Below are 19,001 nucleotides of genomic sequence, written 5' to 3'. Positions count from 1 at the left end.
ACCTCTGCCAATTAAGTAGAATCCTAGCTCTGGGAGCTAGTCATTCAATTTCCAGATCAAAGAAAAGTAAGGAAGCCAGATATGGAAGCAGGGCTGAAGTCAATAGGCATGGCCCTATTTTCTCTGATGTCCAGTGTCATTTCCCTTTTTAAAAAAAAAATATTTTTTTTGTCAATTATTTATTTATTTATTATTTGAGAGCGACAGACACAGAGAGAAAGACAGATAGAGGGAGAGAGACAGAATGGGCGCACCAGGACCTCCAGCCACTGCAAACGAACTCCAGACGCGTGCGCCCCCTTGTGCATCTGGCTAACGTGGGACCTGGGGAACCGAGCCTCGAACCGGGGTCCTTAGGCTTCACAGGCAAGCGCTTAACCGCTAAGCCATCTCTCCAGCCCTCATTCCCCTTTTTACATGCAAATAATAATGAAAGGTATTTTCAGTTTTCCAACTTCATCTGTGGGTTGGCTTCTTGCCTGAGTCTCCTTCATACTCCTTTGATACTCAAATCTAGGGCAGAGACTGTATTTCTTTTCTTAGCTATGCTTGACCTTGTGAATTCCAAGGTATGGAGTATAAGGTCTTCTGAATAGGTCTTTTTTTCTTTTAGTGATGGGGAAATTTCCATCTTACTGGAGAGTGTTATTTTAGGAAGCTTGAAAATACATTCTTCCCTTCCTTCCTTCCTTCTTTTTCTTTTTAAAAAATATTTAATTTTTATTTATTTGACAGAGAGATAGTGAGAGAAAGCATGCCAGGGCCTCCAGCCACTGCCAATAAATTCCAAACGCATTTGCCACCTTGTGTATCTGGCTAATGTTGGTCCTGGGGAATCGAACCTGGGTTTGCAGGCAAACACTTTAACAGTACTAAACCATTCCTCTAGCCCATTTTTCTTTCTTTCTTTTTAAGTTGAAGCAGGATCTTACTCTAGCCCAGGCTGGCCTCGAACTCACAGTGACCCTGCTACTGGGATTAATGGTGTGTGGCTTCACACCCCAATTCCAGGAAACTTGCAAGTAGCTTTTTAAAAAAAATTTTTGTTTATTTTTATTTATTGATTTGAGAGTGACAGACAGAGAAAGAGGGAGAGAGAGAGAAAGAGAGAGAGAAAGAGTGAGAATGGGTGTGTCAGGGCTTTGAGCCACTGCAAATGAACTCCAGGTGCGTGTGCCCCCTTGTGCATCTGGCTAACGTGGGTCCTGGGGAATCGAGCCTTGAACCGGGGTCCTTAGGCTTCATGGGCAAGCGTTTAACCACTAAGCCATCTCTCCAACCCACACTTTTTATTAAGTAGAAACTTTGTATGGACATATCGTGTGTTGGTACTATCATTTCCCTCCTCCCTGTCCCCATTCCATAGGGCCCTCCTCAGTGTGATTGCAGGTATTCACCATGGAGTTGTGGGTTGAGTTGTGAGTGTAGGCAAGCACTTTAAAAAATATTTGTAATTGTTAGCAGGTATCAAGGAGCTTCCAGTGACTCACCTGCTCTGAAGAACCAAAGCTAAGGAGTTTAAGGCTTGCTAAAGACAGATGGTTTGCTGAAGAGAAATGGAAAAAGGAGCCTGCCTTGAGAGCCAATAACCAGCTTACACCTTTCCATTGCCGTGTGTTGTCTACACTGAACATTGCCAGGGTCAACTCTCTGAATGCCAGAGGGCTTCCCCCTGCATGAGCCCTACACCTTCCCAGAGCTTCCAGAACAGGTCATTCTGTACCCCCTCAAGGGCTGGCCCTGATGCCCTCCCTGTCCCCATGGAGGGCAGGCCCTGAAGTTCTCACTGCAGGGTATTCCTTATTCCTGACTGTCCAGCCCCTCTTGCTTGCCATACTCTTATGTCTGGACATCATGTTACTCACCTGCAATGGGCATTCTGTGTCACCTCCTAACCCTCTCAGTCCACCCACCTCTGTCACCTTAGCACCCTCATTCACTTTCCACTTTCCAGGACTAGCCACTCGGCTACCAGAATTTCTCACTCACCAGAACTCTAGAAACTTCAGTTTTCATATTTTCAGTCTTCCACTTCAGGTCATTTTATCCATCAAGCCTGGGACAGGTAAAAAAAATGCTACAGTGATTTCCCACTGCTTTTATGAACGTCCCAACTCTCTGACAAGGCCTTTATGACGTGCACTCTTGCACATATTCTCAGCTTCACCTTGTTCCCTACTCTCTGGCCTCTTCCACCATGATCAGAGCCATCTTCTAATTTCTTGGTCTATCTTTGTTCTACTTCAAGCTCTCTTCACTTCTGTTATCTTCTGTCTGGACCCTTACTGCCTCTGCAATTAAATTCCTCCCAGCCCTCAGTTCCACACCCCAAGATCACCTCCTCACAGAGGACCTTCCTTACTGTCACAAGCCTAGCAGACCTCACACACATTCTCAGTTCTCTGTGTAATTTATTTTTCATGGCCCTTTTCACGTTTCATGAATTAATATCTGCAAAACCATCTAATTTATGCACATAGCCAATTGCACTGTAAAATATAAATGGGATTGGGGATTTCTTACTATTACATTTCTAGCACACCTTTGGTAAGTAGATTTATTTAATTTTTTAAAATTTATTTGCAAACACAGAGAGACAAAGACAGAGAGAAGGGGTGTGCCATGGCCTCCAGCTGCTACAAACAGAACTTTAGACGCATGTGCCACCTTGTGCATCTGGCTTACATAGGTACTGAGGAATCCAACCTGGGTCATCAGGCTTTTCAGGCAAGCATCTTAACCACTGAGCCATGTATCCAGCCCTGGTAAGAAGATTTTTGACAAATTGAATGAATGGACTGGGGAGAAGGCTCTTTGGGTCAAGTACTTGCTGTGCAAACAGGAGGACTTGAGTTCAAATCCCAAACTCCCATGTAAAAAGCCAGCATGGGGGTGCATGCCTGTCATCTCAGCACTGGAGAGAAAAAAAAAAGAATGAATGAAAAACTACTTTGGCAAGACCAATTAGTTTTCAAGAGTCTTAAGACTTTTTTCCTCAGACATAAGACACCATTATTAATGTATGATTTCTCTAAATTTTCATATTGGCTAAGAGGATCAAGGCAGCTGTTTATCCTTGGGGATCCTATGAATAGACTTTATTTATTTATGCCAATTTCATAGGTTATTGTAGTGATTTAAGTTGGTCACGGAGTAAATAGTGTCTTACTTACATGCCCCACAACACCCCTGACTCTTGCCCCTACTCATTACGTTTTGCTAAAAGTTTACTCAATAATTCTTTTGCCATTCCAAGAGCATGGTCTTCTTGCTTCTGCCAATCATTTGGCCACAGGAAAAGGCATTTCTTGAGCAGATGCATATGTGAGAATGAACACGCATACTGACCTTGACCTGTGTGCTATACTTCTATTTCACCTGCATGGCAGTTGATTCTTTTTTGCCATGCATTGATCCCAACCTTAAATTCATAGGTCCATCCTAGGTCCTATGAGAGCAATTATCTCATGTATTGAAAAACTTGTATGTCAAATATTGTGCTAAGCACATTGTACAAACTATTTCATGTCATCCTTAGGATAAGGTAGAGTGGGTATCACATTCTGTATTTTAAAAAATTTTGGGGGCTAGAGAGATGGCTAAGCAGTTAAGGTATTTGCTTGCAAAGCCTAACGCCTAGGTTCAGTTCTCCAGTACCCACATAAAGCCAGATGCCCAAAGTGGCACATGCATCTGGTGCTTGTTTGCAGTGGCTACAGGCCACTCTAGCCATTCTCTCTCTCTCTCTGCTTACAAATAAATAAATTATATATAATATAAAATAGTTATATATTATGTATTATATAAAATATATAAATAAATATAAATATAAAATATACTTTAAGATATCTTAGACATGCTTAGTCACTGTACATTACCTCAGTGGATTATAGATCTGGGTGACGCAGAGCCACACACCTCTTCACGGTGCCTTGCTGTGTCATTTTGCTATCAGAAGCCTTTCTTGGTTATTCTCATTCTTACTTACTGACCACAACCCCGCCCCCACCGAATTAGTATCGTTTTTTTCAGGCTGCAACACCCAACGCTGGGTCTTAACATGCTCTGTGCTCACTTGTTTGGGCTCCACGAGACTGGCCCTCCACATTCCTTCGACTGACCTAGCACAGCAGGCGGATGACGACTTCCATCTCTGCCTCTATTTTCCTGGGGACAAAATTTATCTAGTGAATATCAGTTCTGCATCAGCATATTGTGCAGTTGCTTAAATCTGCTTTAAGGCATGGACTGGTTGGGGAAAAGAGCAGGATTCATCAGGAGATACCCTTACAATCTTCAGGGATGAAGGGTTGAGGAATGTCCTCAAGTCAAGTAAGTGCCCAGTGAGTCAGCAAAACTTTCAAAAGCTTGCTGGTAGTGTTAATTGCACCCACACATGTTGCAAGCAGAGGAATAATAACATAAGAGAGCATTGCTTCTATGGAAAAGCAAGATAGATCAAGAAAGAAAGCAAGAGCGAGCTGAGAAGATGACTCAGCCATCTGTGCTGTGCAAGCATGGGGACCTGCGCTTGCCACAGCCCTTGCATGATGCTGCACAGCTGTCACCCCAGCACTGAGGCAGACGGGCACAGCAGGACCACTGGGGATCACTATTTAGTCAGTTTAGTCCAGGGAGCTCCAGGTGAGTGAGAGACTCCGTCTCAAGGAACTAAGGCCAAAGAGCAATAGGGAAGGACACCTTGCACCTTCCTCTGGCCTCTGTACCAGTGTGCACAGGGCATGCCCATCATCACGCTGACATGTATACGCTGCATGCACATACCACACAAACGCACAACAAAGAGAGAGAATAAAGAAATGAAATCATGCTCTATCACTGGGATGGCATCCCAAAAAGTAGGAAGGTATAAATGGTGGTGTAAGTAAAAGTAGCAAACCATAGCACCATGACATTTCCCAAGCAGTGCACTTTTTCCCCTAATTGCCGGCTGCCATGACTCTTTTCCTTCCTCAGCTGTGAGCTCTAGCCTCACTGTGTCTCAGAGTCATCATCACGCAACCTTCAAAGCTGCTTGTTCTTACACACACTGTTGGATTTAGTTCAGCTTGCTTTCTTAAATGTGTGTTTCATGTTAACTACTTTTTCTTTGTATTCAGTCCAAATTTCTGCCTCAGGTTCTGCTTATGGTGCCTCCCTCTCACAAATCTTTGGGGTTACTTTAACTATGGAACCCTCTTTCTCTTCCAGGCACTTTATTTTTTGTTTATTATTTATTTATTTGAGAGCAACAGACAGACAGAGAGAAAGAGAGAGAGAGAGAGAGAGAGAATAAGTGCACCAGGGCCTCCAGCCACCTCAAACAAACTCCAGATGCATGTGCCACCTTCTACATCTGGCTTAATGGGTTCTGGAGAATTAAGCCTCGAACCAGGGTCCTCAGGCTTCACAGGCAAGTGCTTAACCGCTAAGCCATCTCTCCTGCCCCTCTTCCAGGCACTTTAAATGAGACTCCGCTGAGTCCACTTTTAAGAAAGTAGGCCAAAGCCATCAAGAACAAAGTCTTGAGTGGCAAGTTTCCAGATCATCATTAATCACTTCCTTGTGAACAACTGGGAAATGAATTTCATGTGACCGCAGGCAGGTATCAAGCAAAATCCTCCGTTGAGTCCTGTGAGGATGTAAGTCATTTTGTGGAATGGGGAAAAAATAAGTTTTCCATTTTTCTAACCTAAGGTTTCTCCTTTCATTTTGAAATCTCAATAGTTTTCAATTTTATCATTTCTATCAATCATCGAAAATGATTCTGAGAGTTTATTTAGCTGGTATAGAGTATGTGTGTTGTGCTGAGTAGGGGATGAAAAAGGTGTTGCAAGTCCAATGGAGGTCACAGTCTCTCCTCAGAATAATTCCTATCCTACAAGTTAGTTATTAAACCAGAGGTCTATGGCAGAGGGGAAGGTAATGAGCCATTGGACCCTTCAGTTCTAAATTGCTTTTACTTACATGTGACCCAGCTCCACATGATAAATTTATTAAGGGCAGTAGTCCATAATAAAGTGATATTCACACCACAGAAGAAAAGTCTTAAGAGGCTAACCCCAGACTTGATACGTACTTACTGCCCCGAGGTACTGGAAAGCTCTGGCAGAGATTTTGTCTTGCAGCCCATCTACAATCCTTTCTTGGAAGATTAGGCAATTGTCCTTGGTTTAGGATCAGTGAACTCAGAAACAGCATGTGCAGCTCTTGCTCTGCCCCGTGGGGCCTGAAGTTGGGCAGAGATGGACATGCAAAGCCCACTTCCTCAGGAAAATGGAGCCACGACACATGGTGACCAGCAGCCCCACCTTGCAGATTGTCCTAAGAAACCAGCCACCAAAGCAGCTGACAGTGACTGAACACAGGCGGTGACCCGGGCTTTCACTAGGGAGATATCCTGGTTTCAACATGGCCTTTCCAGTCCCATCCTCACCGAGAGGGTAGAGCCCTGCAGGAAGAAGTGTGGAGATGCTGTGTGCAATGATGCAACACAATAGACAAAGGATCTGATTTGCTGTGATTGAGAAGCCATTCCAGGAGGAATACCAACTTATCACCATCATCCTCATATCTTTTTAAGTTATCATATATGATAATTGATTTCATCATGACATTTTCATACATACTTTGTTCTTATTTGCTCCCTTCCCCCAGCCGCCCATTAATACCCTCTTGCTGGTTCCTCTCATTTGCTTCTCCTTAGCCTCTCTTGCTATATGTATTGCTTACCCTCTCTCACCACCTAAACATCTCATTTTTCCTGTCATGGCCCCCTTTCTATTTTCATGACACAGATACATGCTCACGCTTACAAATTAAAGTCCACATATGAGAGAAACTATGTGATGTTTGTCTGACTTGTTCCATCTAACACAATGATATCCAGTAGTATCTGTCTTCCTACAATGTCACGATTTCATTTGCTTCATATCTGAACCTCCAAAAGACATTCTTTTTGTTTTCGGAAGACATTCTTAAAAACTTAAATATAATGCAAGGGGAAATTCCAAAGGATAGGAGGTGTGGTTTGAATATTTGGCCCCACAGACTCAGTCATATTTTAAATTAAACATCTCACTTGAGACCCTAGCAGACAGACTCCTGTGAGGGGGTATGTCACTGGGGTGGATTTGAATTCACTTGATGTCCTAGAAGACTGACTCCTGTGAGGGGGTATGTCTCTGGGGTGGATCTGAATTCAGCCCCAATGTGTTTTTGGAGGGCAGATCTTCACTCCTGCCCCACGATGTGCAGAGAGCAGCTTGAGCTCCAGCAGGTTCGCGCTTGCTTGTGGTGCTGCCTGTTGGTTGTTCTCTCTCTGCTTGCTTCTGCCATGAGCAGCAGCTTCTGTCACCATTGACGGTATTCCCCTGGACTGTGTAAGCCTGAAATAAATTCCCCCCTCCCATAAACTGTGTCTGCTTGGATTATCATCACAGCAACATGGAGCTGACTGCAACAAATGGAAAAGAGCTACCTCAGCTATGTCAATTATTTTCTTACTTTTCTTTTGAGACTAGGTCTCATGTATGCTAAGCTAGCCACAAATTCCCCGTGTATCCATGGATGACCTTGAAATTCTCTTGATCCTCCTGCCTCCACCTCCCAATTACTAATGTTCCAGGAAAGTGACAGCATATCCAGTTTACTTTCTGCCATTTTTCACTTGAAAATATTACCTAATTTTTAGTTGCACCCAGCTTAGAACATTCACTCATTTACTATTTATTATTGGTGGCCAAATAATGAGCAAAGAACAAGATGCTCACAGGCTGAAGAGCAGCTGCATGACAGTGGCACCTCATTATGGATTCTACTGGATTCTCTTTTTTCTTAAGGATTCCCCTCCCTCCCTTTGTTTTTGGCTTTTCAAGGTATGGTCTCACTCTAGCCCAGGCTAACCTAGAATTCACTCTGTAGTTTCAGGGTAGCCTCAAACTCACAGTGATCCTCCTACCTTTGCCTCGTGAGTGCTGGGATTAAAGGCATGTGCCACCGTACCTGGCGAGGATTTCCTTTGAATCAGCATTGTGACATTGGTGTGGTTTTCTTGGAATCCACTAATGTTATGATTACTCTAAAGACACAGATCAGTGGAGACATGTCCTGTTTGCAATTTGACCAGTGAGTTGTAGGAGACCCTGCAAGGATGGTTTCTGGTGCTAAGAATGGATGCTTTCTGACCAACTATTATTTCCAAAACAAAATCCTGATAGAATTTACTATAGCCCACTGAGCCTTCTGGATTGATAGAAGACTGGAAAGCAAGTTGTTGGTAAGACCAAGGATATTCCAAACCAAGCAGCAGCCTAACTACAAGGCCTGTTGTCTTTTATTTATGCTTAATGCATTACAGAGAATATTCCCACTGGTGGAACAAACAGATGAGGAGGGTGACCCTGTGTTGTGTGTGAAGCAGAGACATAGATAGCTATCTCCAGTGAGGGAACCAGAAAGTAAGAGAGAAGGAAGCCTCATATTTCTGACTTAAATGTTTTAAAATTTCCTTAATTAGGTGGCTTGGCAAAAAGGATTTAATATATTAAACCTGCAACAAAATACATCAGAAATGTAATAAAACCAAGAAAAATATACAAAATGACACTTTTGTGAGACTTCTTAAAATGCCAAACATAAAATGTATATTTTTATAAAATCTTAAACACATTACAAAAGACAGAAACCTTGTCAAAAATTTTGGCTGTGAGAACAACAGACTGGGAAACCAGATACAATAACATGATTCCCACAGTTGTAATATTTGGTTAAAACATTGACTTAAACTGTAATAGGCCCTACTGTTTGTTTCTAGTGTGGTTAAGAAAGATGGAAATCCAGGCTTGTCCTTACACAGAAGGTTTCTAGTAAGTTAGTGGTGGTTGCTTACCTTAGAGTCTGGGGAAGTATAATTGAAGGTCTATGATCTTCCACCTCTTGGAGGGAACTATGTACTTCTTTCTTATAATCCCTCGCCTGCCTGATTGCTCTATGAACTGTGTGATCTTTCCTTCTCTTTTCTCCAAGAGTCACAGACAAAGATGCTGGCACTTTCTATGAAATGAGCTTCACATTTTGTGGTTGATAACTTATAGGTGGTTCTAAGATGTAAAACTGCTCTAAACTCCATTTCTTTGTAATTTCACAAGAAGACTTTTTCTCAGGGAAGACTGATGTCTCATTACAAAGTGTAACCTCCCTGGGTTCATACCTCAGAGATCACCTCTTGACATAGCTCTCTCAAAATTTCACCATGTGCAATTTTGCTATGATTCCTGATTTCCCAGTAGCCCCCCCACACCCAAGAAAGGACACACACATGTCATGATCATTACCCATTAGCCTTTTTGCTTTTTTTTTCTATGAGCATATATATATGAGCATATGTGTGTGTGTGTATATATACATATATGTATATATATATATATATGTATGTATATATATATATGCATATGTATATATACATATATATAAATGTGTGTGTATGTATATATATATATATATAACTTTACATAATAGCATTTATTTATTTATTTATTTTAATTTAATTTATTAGTTTTCAGCAAATACAGGCAGTTTGGTATCATTGTTTAGGTTCATTCATGATCTACCCCCTCCCAATGGACCCTCCTTGTTGATGTAAATGGGTCGTGTATTGTGAAGTTAGTCCACAGTTATTGGTACGATAAATGTCTCTGCATATCATGACCCAACATGTGACTCTGACATTCTTTCCACCCCCTCTTCCGCAAAATTTCCCTGAGCCATATTGGGTTCATTTTTGGTCTGCTTCAGTGCTGAGGTGTTGGGGCCTCTGAGGCTCTGGCTCTCTGATTAGGTAGGAGTTGATTTTTCTCTGTATTGGTCTCCTTCCCCCTTGTGCTTGTATCCAGTTCATCAGGAAAACAGCACCCTTGCTTGTTTCACCAATTTTCTTTAGTTTCAGTGGGGCCCCTTTTGATGTATGTTGGGGCAGCTCTCTCCTTAGGATCTGCATCTATCTGAAAAAGAGAAGCAGATTCTCCAACGGAGAGTAAGTTAGCACCTGGAAAATTGAGATAACACTTACTTTTTTGATAGAGAGTTTAATAGGTGTAGGCCCTCTTGTACCCCATGATTAATGGTAGCTTGATATTGGAGAGTGGGCTTATGTTTGGATATGGTTCTGGCTTGTTTCCCAGCTCCAGCTATGGGTCTCCTACCACTGAGGGGATCAGTTAGCCAAATCAAGAGCAGTTGGTTCCCCACCATGGCAGTGTGCCACTATTGCACTTGTGTGGGCATCACAACAGGTTATTTGTTGCTAATTAGGTTAGACCATGAGTTGCTTGGACAGATATTGGTCATTTCCCCCAGTCGCCCATGTAGCACCTTCTGGCACTAGACACACTGACTGTCTGGGGACTGACTGTCTCCTGGCTTCCAGCCATGCCATTCCATTTTACTTGTCAGCTGCGTATGGAGTCTTCAGCAATAGGGTCTTACCACTGACCTTTGGTGGGTCATAAAATACTCTAACAGAAGTCGGTCATTGTTTTAGGAAACCTTGTAGGTTTCTCTGATCAAAAGCTCATTGTGGATGATAGCCCCATGCTGGTAGTGGGAGTTACAGGTCAGTGCCCACTAAGAAAATGAGGAAAAACATAACTAATATACAAGAGTTAGAGAGGAGAGAGGGGAGGGAGGGGGAGAGGGAGGGATGGAATATGTAGAAGATTTAGGTTAGTCTTGTTCCTACCCTCTCCAGTGTCTTGTGGTTCAGGTGTTTCTTGTCAGGGTCTAGTGAAGGTTCAGCCATTTGGTCTGCCTTTTAGGAAGTAGAATTTTATGGTACCAATGCCTTTTGGGTCCAGATTAGTGTTTCCCACCCTTCGATGCCCTCCCCTCCCTCTCCATTCATCTAGTGTCTACTCCATGAGGTGCTTGCTGGGTATGTAAGGTATCTTGGGTAGATTCAGGTTAGGTGTTGTAGATGAGTGAGACTATGTGTTGATTTTTTTTTTTCTGTGATTAGGTATGTTCACTGAGAATGATCTGTTCCAGGTTCAACCATTTTTCCTCAAATTTCTTTGTGTCGTTTTTTTCTTACTGCTGTATAGAATTCCATTGTGTAGATATACCCCATCTTAGTTATCCATTCTTCTAGTGATGGACATCTGGGTTGATTCCATCTTTTAGCTATTACGAATTGAGCCACTACAAACATGGTTGAGCAAATCTCTCTGGCCTGTGGTTTGAAGGTTTTAGGGTAGATGCCCAGTAAGGGTATAACTGGGTCTGTTGGTATCTCTACAGTCAGCTTTTTCAGGAGTCTCCATATTGCTTTCCAAAGTGGTTGTACCATCCTACATTCCCACCAACAGTGAATGAGTGTTCCTGCTTCTCCATATCCTCGCCAGCATTTATTTTCATTTGATTTTTTGATGTTGGCTATCCTTATTGGGGTAAGGTGGAATCTCATAGTTGTTTTAATTTGCATTTCTCTGATGATTAGGGATGATGAACATTTTCTTAAGTGTGTGTTTGCCATTTGTTTATCTTCCTCTGTGAACTGCCTGTTCAACTCTGTGCCCCATTTTGTGAGTGGAGTGTTTGTCTTCTTATTGTTTAGAATTTTAAGTTCTTTGCAGATTCTAGAGATTAGGCCTCTTTCAGTTGGATAACCCGCAAATATTTTCTCCCATTCTGTGGGTATTCTATTGGCTTTGCTTATTATATACTTGTCTGTAAAGAAACTCTTCAGCTTCATATGATCCCATTGGTTGAGTGACTGTTTAAGAGTGTGAGCCACTGGGGTTTTGTTCATTAAGTCTTTTTCCATTCCTATATCATGGAAAGTACTTCCTAAATTTTCTTCCAGTAGTATTCGAGTTTCTTGTCTTATGTTGAGGTCTTTGATCCATTTGGATTCGAGTGTAGTGCATGGGGAAATGTGTAGATCAAGTTTCAGTTTCCTGCATGTGGTTATCCAGTTTGTCCAGCACCATTTGTTGAAGATGCTATCTTTTTTCCAGCCTATATTGTTCGGGCCTTTGTCGAATATCAAGTAGCTATAGTTGCTTGACCCAAAATCCGGGTCCTCAAGTCTATTCCATTGGTCTATACTCCTGTTTTTATGCCAGTACCATGCTCTTTTTATTACTATGGCTTTGTAGTATAGCTCTAGATCAGGTATGGTGATACCACCAGAGGTGTTTCTTTTGCTGAGGATATGTTTGGATATATGATGCCTTCTGCCTTTCCATATGAAATTTGAGATCATTTTTTCTTTTTTTTTATTTTTTAAATATTTTATTTATTTATTTGAGAGCAACAGACACAAAGAGAAAGACAGATAGAGGGAGAGAGAGAGAATGGGCGTGCCAGGGCCTCCAGCCTCTGCAAACAAACTCCAGACGCGTGCGCCCCTTGTGCATCTGGCTAACGTGGGACCTGAGGAACCAAGCCTCGAACCGGGGTCCTTAGGCTTCACAGGCAAGTGCTTAACCGCTAAGCCATCTCTCCAGCCCGAGATCATTTTTTCTATCTCTGTGAGGAACACTGAAGGGATTTTAATTGGAATTGCGTTAAATCTATATATTGCCTTTGGTAGGATTGTCATCTTCACAATATTAATTCTGCCTATCCAGGAGCATGGGAGGTCTTTCCATCTTCTCAAGTCCTCCTCAATTTCTTTTTTGACAGTTTTTCAAGCTCCTATTCCAACTCTGAGCTCCAAAAATCCATTTAATATATTGTCATCTGATAGAGTACATATCAGATATTAAACTGATAAGAACAGATATTACACTTGATCTTAGCCAAAAGGCCATGATCACTACCCATTAGCCTTTTTTCTTTTTGTTTCTATGAGCATGTGTGTGTGTGTGTGTGTGTGTGTGTGTGTGTGTGTGTGTGTATAAACTTTACATAATAGGTTTTATTTTTAAGTAGAAACTTTTTACACATCATATGTTAGTAATATCATTTTTGTCCACCCTGCCCTACTCTACTGAGGGCCCTCCTCAGTGGGATTGCTGGTATTCACCATTGGGTTGTGGGTTATGAGTGGTTAAATCAGCTGACCACCCCTTAGTGTTAAGCAATAGTTTCTACGTCGTGTTGATAAAGGCACTGACCTTGCAGCATGGGGAGTTGTAGGGCAGCTTTGACAGGGTTCTGAACATGTTTCCTTCAGAAATCTTGGACCTTTCTTTCCCATCTTTGAAGCTACAGAAATTTGGCAGACTGAGAAATTTGACTTCATTCAGATTGTTCTCTGGCTCTGGTCCCTTTTGTCTTCATGGTCTGAGAGTATAGCACCAGGCAGAAGGCATAAAAGCTATAAACAGCCCCTGGAACAAGTTGGATACAGCAGCTGCAAACATCAAGAAAGCTTTCACCCTATCAAAGTAGTGTGATGCTCTTATGTTGAGAAGACAGAACAGCTCCGCAGTTATCTTCCTCCACATTAGACAAAGTGGGGTGGGACAATAGAGCCAGCTGGCTTCTCTTGTCTCCATGCCTGGAAGAGAGGGTTGATCCCTGCTGAAAGTGAGCCTTATAGGGTGGGGTGTCTTTCAGTCTCAGAGCCTTGGGGATGATGCAGTCTGGTAGTTTTCAAATATTTTGTAGCTATAGAACTCTTTGTTTAAGTGAAATTATCATAAAAGCACAGTATTAAAAAGAGGCAAAGAGGGTGGAGAAGTGTTAAAGGCACTTCTTTGCAATGCCTGATGGCCTGGGTTTGATTCCCCAGTACCCATGTGAATCCAGATGCTGGCAGGAGGCACTGACATTCCTAGCCTTTCTTAACTAACTAACTAAATATTTTAAAAAAGTAAAAAATAAAAAAAATAAATAAAAGGAGAGAAAGGCAAGTTGCATTTTGGTAAAAGGAGCAGTTGAGAAGTTCTGGACACTGTCCACTCTGACACTTTGAGAGACTAGTAAATATGTTTGTTTGCTCCTCATTACATGGGACTACTTAAATTAAATTAAATTTGTATTTAACTTAATTGAAGTAAATAAAATTTAAAATTCAATTGTAATCCTATTAATCACATTGCATGCACCCCAAAGCCATAAGCTGGACTGTATGTTTTTTTGTTTTCTTTGAGGTAGGGTCTCACTCTAGCTCAGGTTGACCTGGAATTCACTATTCAATCTCAGGGTGGCCTTGAACTCATGGCAATCTTACGTCTGCCTCCCTAGTGCTGGTAAAGGCATGCACCACCCCACACAGCTTTTTTTTTTTTTTTAAGACTTCCATCATTGCTACTGGACAACAAGGGGCCTGTTGAATAGCACTGCTATAAAACATATGAGATCCTAAGAGATCTGAAACCGCCAGGATGATGGGAGCACAGTTAGGAAACTATGGCTTTCATCTAACATCTAAGCAAGAAAAGAAATCCAAAGAGGCAGTGCTGTGTGCCAGCTATATGGCTGTATTTCATGTTCTGCATGCTACAAGATGCCACCTGTGCCCGCATGCTCTGATCCTGATGCTCTTTGCTGCCTTCCCAGAACTCATGCACCATGCCCACGATCCTCTCCCTGCTATCTGTGCTCTTAAAGGAGTGGAAATCCAGATTCCAGGAATCTCTGAGGTTCAGAAAGGGGCATTAAATTTTATACATGTTCAATTAGTTTAAGCATTTAGATAGAGACATTTAAACTCACATCAGGCACAAGCAGATGTGGTGGGAAATACTGTCAATTAGTGAGCAGCCAATTAATCTTTCTTTGCCACATATGATCTGGCAGGATCAAGGAAGTGCTGTTTTGCTTGGAGCTGCGGGAGTGCTTGCTACGGGAACAACACATGATTATAATGTTGGTTTCGTGACTTTGTGCACAAGCTGGCAGTGGATGGCAGTTCTGGCTAGCACCACCTGCAGTTAGAAAAAGAAAGTAGTAGAAAATCGAAATTTTAATTGGTGAACCAAGGTAGTTTTCATGTTCTGATTTTCATAGAATAAGTATATTTTATCCTCATAGCATCTTCTAATTCAAGTTTTCCTTTTTTAATTTTTAAAAATTTATTTATTTGAAAGAGAGAGAATGAGGCAGATTAAAGAGACAGAGAGAGAGAGAAAGAGAGAGAGAGAGAGAATGGGCACATCAGGGCTTTCAGCCACTGCAAACAAACTCCAGACACACTCACAACCTTGTGCATTTGGCTTACATGGGTCTTTGGGAATCGAACCTAGGTCCTTCGGTTTTGCAGGCAAGCACCATAACCACTAAGCCCCAACTCAGTTATTCTTTTTTTGAGGGGGGCAGATAAATATATTTATTTATTTTTTTCAGTGTTTTTATTTTTTTCAATATATTTTTTTATTGACAACTTCTTTCTGCCACCTCTTCCGCAATGGACCCTGAACCTTGGAGGGTATGACATGTTTCAGGGTTTGACACTCCTCCATCCCTTTTTCTCAGCACTATGTTGCCTTTTGGGTCATCCCAGTGGTCATCACCATCTGAAAAGAGAAGTTTCTTTAACCAGAAGTGAGAGTAGCATTAATATATGAGTATGAAAATTAAGTGTAATGATTTCAGGGCAATTTGGTGAGAGTAATATATGCATTTATCCAGATAAGAACAGGTTTTATACCCCTAAGGCTCATGACCTCTCCTGCCATAGCCTTGATTAGGTTTTCAATACCAGGCACTTATTCCCTCCCATAGAGTGGGCTTTCAGTCCAATTAGAGAGCAGTTTGTTATCACCAGAGCAGACATGCCACTATTGCACTCATTTGGTCATTTGGCCTGTCTGGCCAAACTTGAGGCTTCCATTGTCCACTATTTTCACCACTGATGACTTCTATCTCCAATAAGACTGTAAACAGTGCAGGTTTTTCCATATTTCAGTTGGCTGGGCTATAGGGAGAAGGTTTTCTGCTCAGCACCACCTTGATTTCTAAGTGACTTTGCCACTCATGCATGTGAAGTCTTCCGCAATAGGGTCTTACCATCTCTTTTTCACTGGGAACCAAGGGCCTTCTTAATCACATCTTTTTGTTTTCTGAATCTATGTGTTATATCTTTGCAATATCCAGAGCTCCATATAAATGAGGGGACTTATTTTCCAAGGTCTGGTACCTGGTGATACGTGGTCCAAAAGCTCAGAACATGCTGTGGTGGTTTGAATAGAATAGATGGCTCCCAATATATTCAGTTGTTTGTTTGTAGTTTGCATCTGTAGCCGTCTGCTGGAGGCAATGTCATTGGGTGATCTTGAGGTGTGGTAGTGGGTTTCAGATTTCAATCTAAAGATATGCAAAGTGTGCCTAGCTGGAGTTCCTGAAGTGTGCTGTGGCTTTTGGCTTTTGGCTTGTGCTTCTCTCTCTCTGTCTTCTTGGGCCTGTGAAGGCAGGCCAGCTTCTTCTGCCATTATGGAACTTCCCCTGGGTCTGTAAGCTTCAATAAATCCCTTCCTCCATAACTGTGCCTGGTCTGTAAGTTCATCTCAGTGAACCTGAAGCTGTCTGCTACACTTGTCTAGTCCTACTACATTTATGATGACTTGTCTTTTCCTTTCCATCTCTCTCAGTATTGCCTCTGAAGTGTCATAGGAATGGCCAAGGCAAAGTTAGCCTCTCCATGTATCTAGTTAGTGAGTAGTCTCCATAGCTACCTCAACAGAAGTTGGAGAGCATAACTCAATGTCAGGCAGGACGCTAGGCACAGGACAGCTACATCAAAGAAGTGAATATTATCTACTAGAGGAACAGACTCTGAACCCACAGTCACAGTATATGGCATACTCTTTGTGGTTGAAGCATTTCCCCAGAGTGATGGGAACAGTTAGAAGACTAATTCCCAGTACTCTGTTGGCAGATATTCTTCTCTCTACTATCACACTCCCAAACTTCTGTCTGTGTTATTCTCTTGGCCTTTTCACTTGCCTAGATAATTTCCACTCATTCACCAAAGTTAAATTAAAGTCATTTTTATCTGCACTCTCTTTGACTACACTAACTTCCCAATTAATAGGGAGAATTGAATATTTTAGTCTGATTGTTCTTAGGGTATCCCATAAAGTTGTCAATTTAATATATTATATTGTGTTGTAATTATTTGTTAATATTCTTATTTCCTATTTAGGATATGATTTGAACCTCACTGGGACCCAGTTTTCTTCTTTCTATTCTGTTACAAAACAACATGATGGGAGTATGCAGGTTCAAATGATAACTAATGTTACCATTTCACAGGACCCCATAGTCTTGACCAATTAAAGGGTGGATGGATGGCTAGATGGAGAAGGTAGAATATTTGAGGTATGATGGGAGTCATGAAAAATAAAGAGATATTTGCCAATCATATAATATGTATACTTTGGTAACATCCTTCTTAAAGTTTGCAATGAATCTAAAACTGGGAACAGTATACCGAAAGTCACATCATGAGGATACATTTTGATGTCATTGATTCAATCATTTACATAACTAATAAGCTTTCATTATCAGTATACATATGGGATATTTATATGAAAAGTTTTGGAAAAGGAAAGACACTGAACCCATTTAGAAAGAATTTAAGGTCAAAGTCATACAAAATACTTAGACTTGCAGACATAAAATTAGTAAATATAAAATGAATAATAGGTATAAAGGATATATATATAGAGAGAGAGAGACAGATACACACACACACACACACACACACACACACATAGGTATAAAGGATATATATATATATATATATATATATATAGAGAGAGAGAGAGAGAGAGAGAGAGAGAGAGAGAGAGAGATACATATATGTATATATAAAGAAATTCATAGATTGTCAAATAATGGTCTGATTTTAATTGAGAAAAGTTTCATCGGGGAGGTGAGGCTTGAATGGACCTCAAGAAATGGGTGATATTTGGAGGGAATTGGGAAGGAATTTCTAGCAGTAACAACAGAACCAAGAAGACATGGGTAAAAAGGACTGAGGAGCCAGCAAATGATTCATCTACCCAGAGAAGAGGTCTTGAGCTGTGAAGTTGCAAGAGATGAGATTCATGCATTCAACTAACATTTATTGAATTCCCATTATGTGTGAGGCAATGTTGCACACATAGAAAATCTAAAGTTAGACACAATGGACTTCTAACTACAAAGAGCTTACATTCTACTTGTCATGTCAATCAATGAAAACAGAAATAATGAATGCATAATAATGCAAGGAAATGGTGAGTTTAATCTTGGAAAATAAAGTAGGAAAAGGATTAAGATAGTGATGAGTAACAGAAACTACAGTTTTGGATAAAAATGTCGAGTGAAGCCAGGCATGGTGGCGCATGCCTTTAATCCCAGTACTTGGGAGGCAGAGGTAGGAGGATCGCAATGAGTTAAAGGCCACCCTGAGACTACATAGTGAAATCCAGGCCAGCCTGAGCTACAGTGAGACCCTATCTTGAACCGCCCCCCCCCACAAAAAAGTCAAGTAAATCTTTCTAATTGTGTTGAGACATGGGTGTATGGAAAGAAAAAGCCAAAAAAAAAAAAAAAAAAAAAACCTCAGGAAAGCCATCTCATGTAGAAATAACACTAAGTGTGGAGGCTCTAAATCAGCAGTATATTTATTTGCTGAGTTTAAGGAGAACAGGAAAGCTAGGCAAGCATCAGGTGCTAAGGCAAGTATAATCAAATATGGCATCTGAAAGGTAATCAGGGTCTAGCTCAAATGAAATTGGATGCACCATGATAATGACTTTGAATTTAATTATAAGTTTGCTTATAAACCATTCAGGACCTTTAAGGATGAAATATTATATTGAAAAATATTCAATATATATGCTCTCATATGTATGAGGAAGTAGAGGTATTGAGTATATAAAAGGGAATAGTGAATTTAGATATAGCTGGTTTGGCATATGCATATCCTTTTACCTCTTAGTATTAAAAAATCATGGCAAACCAAACCTAAATCCTCCAAGAATATGAAAGGTAAACTATTAAAATTATATGTGAATGATCTCATCTCAAAATTCAGAAAGTAGGGTTGGAGAGATGGCTTAGCG

General features: G+C 41.1%; 1 pseudogene; it reads right to left on the bottom strand.

The window, feature by feature from the left end:
* Nucleotides 1-12,679: 12,679 nt before the first annotated feature.
* On the bottom strand, nt 12,680-12,821 carry LOC123459585 (annotated as a pseudogene).
* Nucleotides 12,822-19,001: the final 6,180 nt, after the last annotated feature.

This window comes from Jaculus jaculus, chromosome 3 (genome assembly GCF_020740685.1).
Source record: "Jaculus jaculus isolate mJacJac1 chromosome 3, mJacJac1.mat.Y.cur, whole genome shotgun sequence".
NCBI classification, from domain to species: domain Eukaryota; kingdom Metazoa; phylum Chordata; class Mammalia; order Rodentia; family Dipodidae; genus Jaculus; species Jaculus jaculus.
The sequence above is the reverse complement of the archived record's forward strand: the minus strand, read 5'-3'. Positions and strand labels throughout refer to the sequence as shown.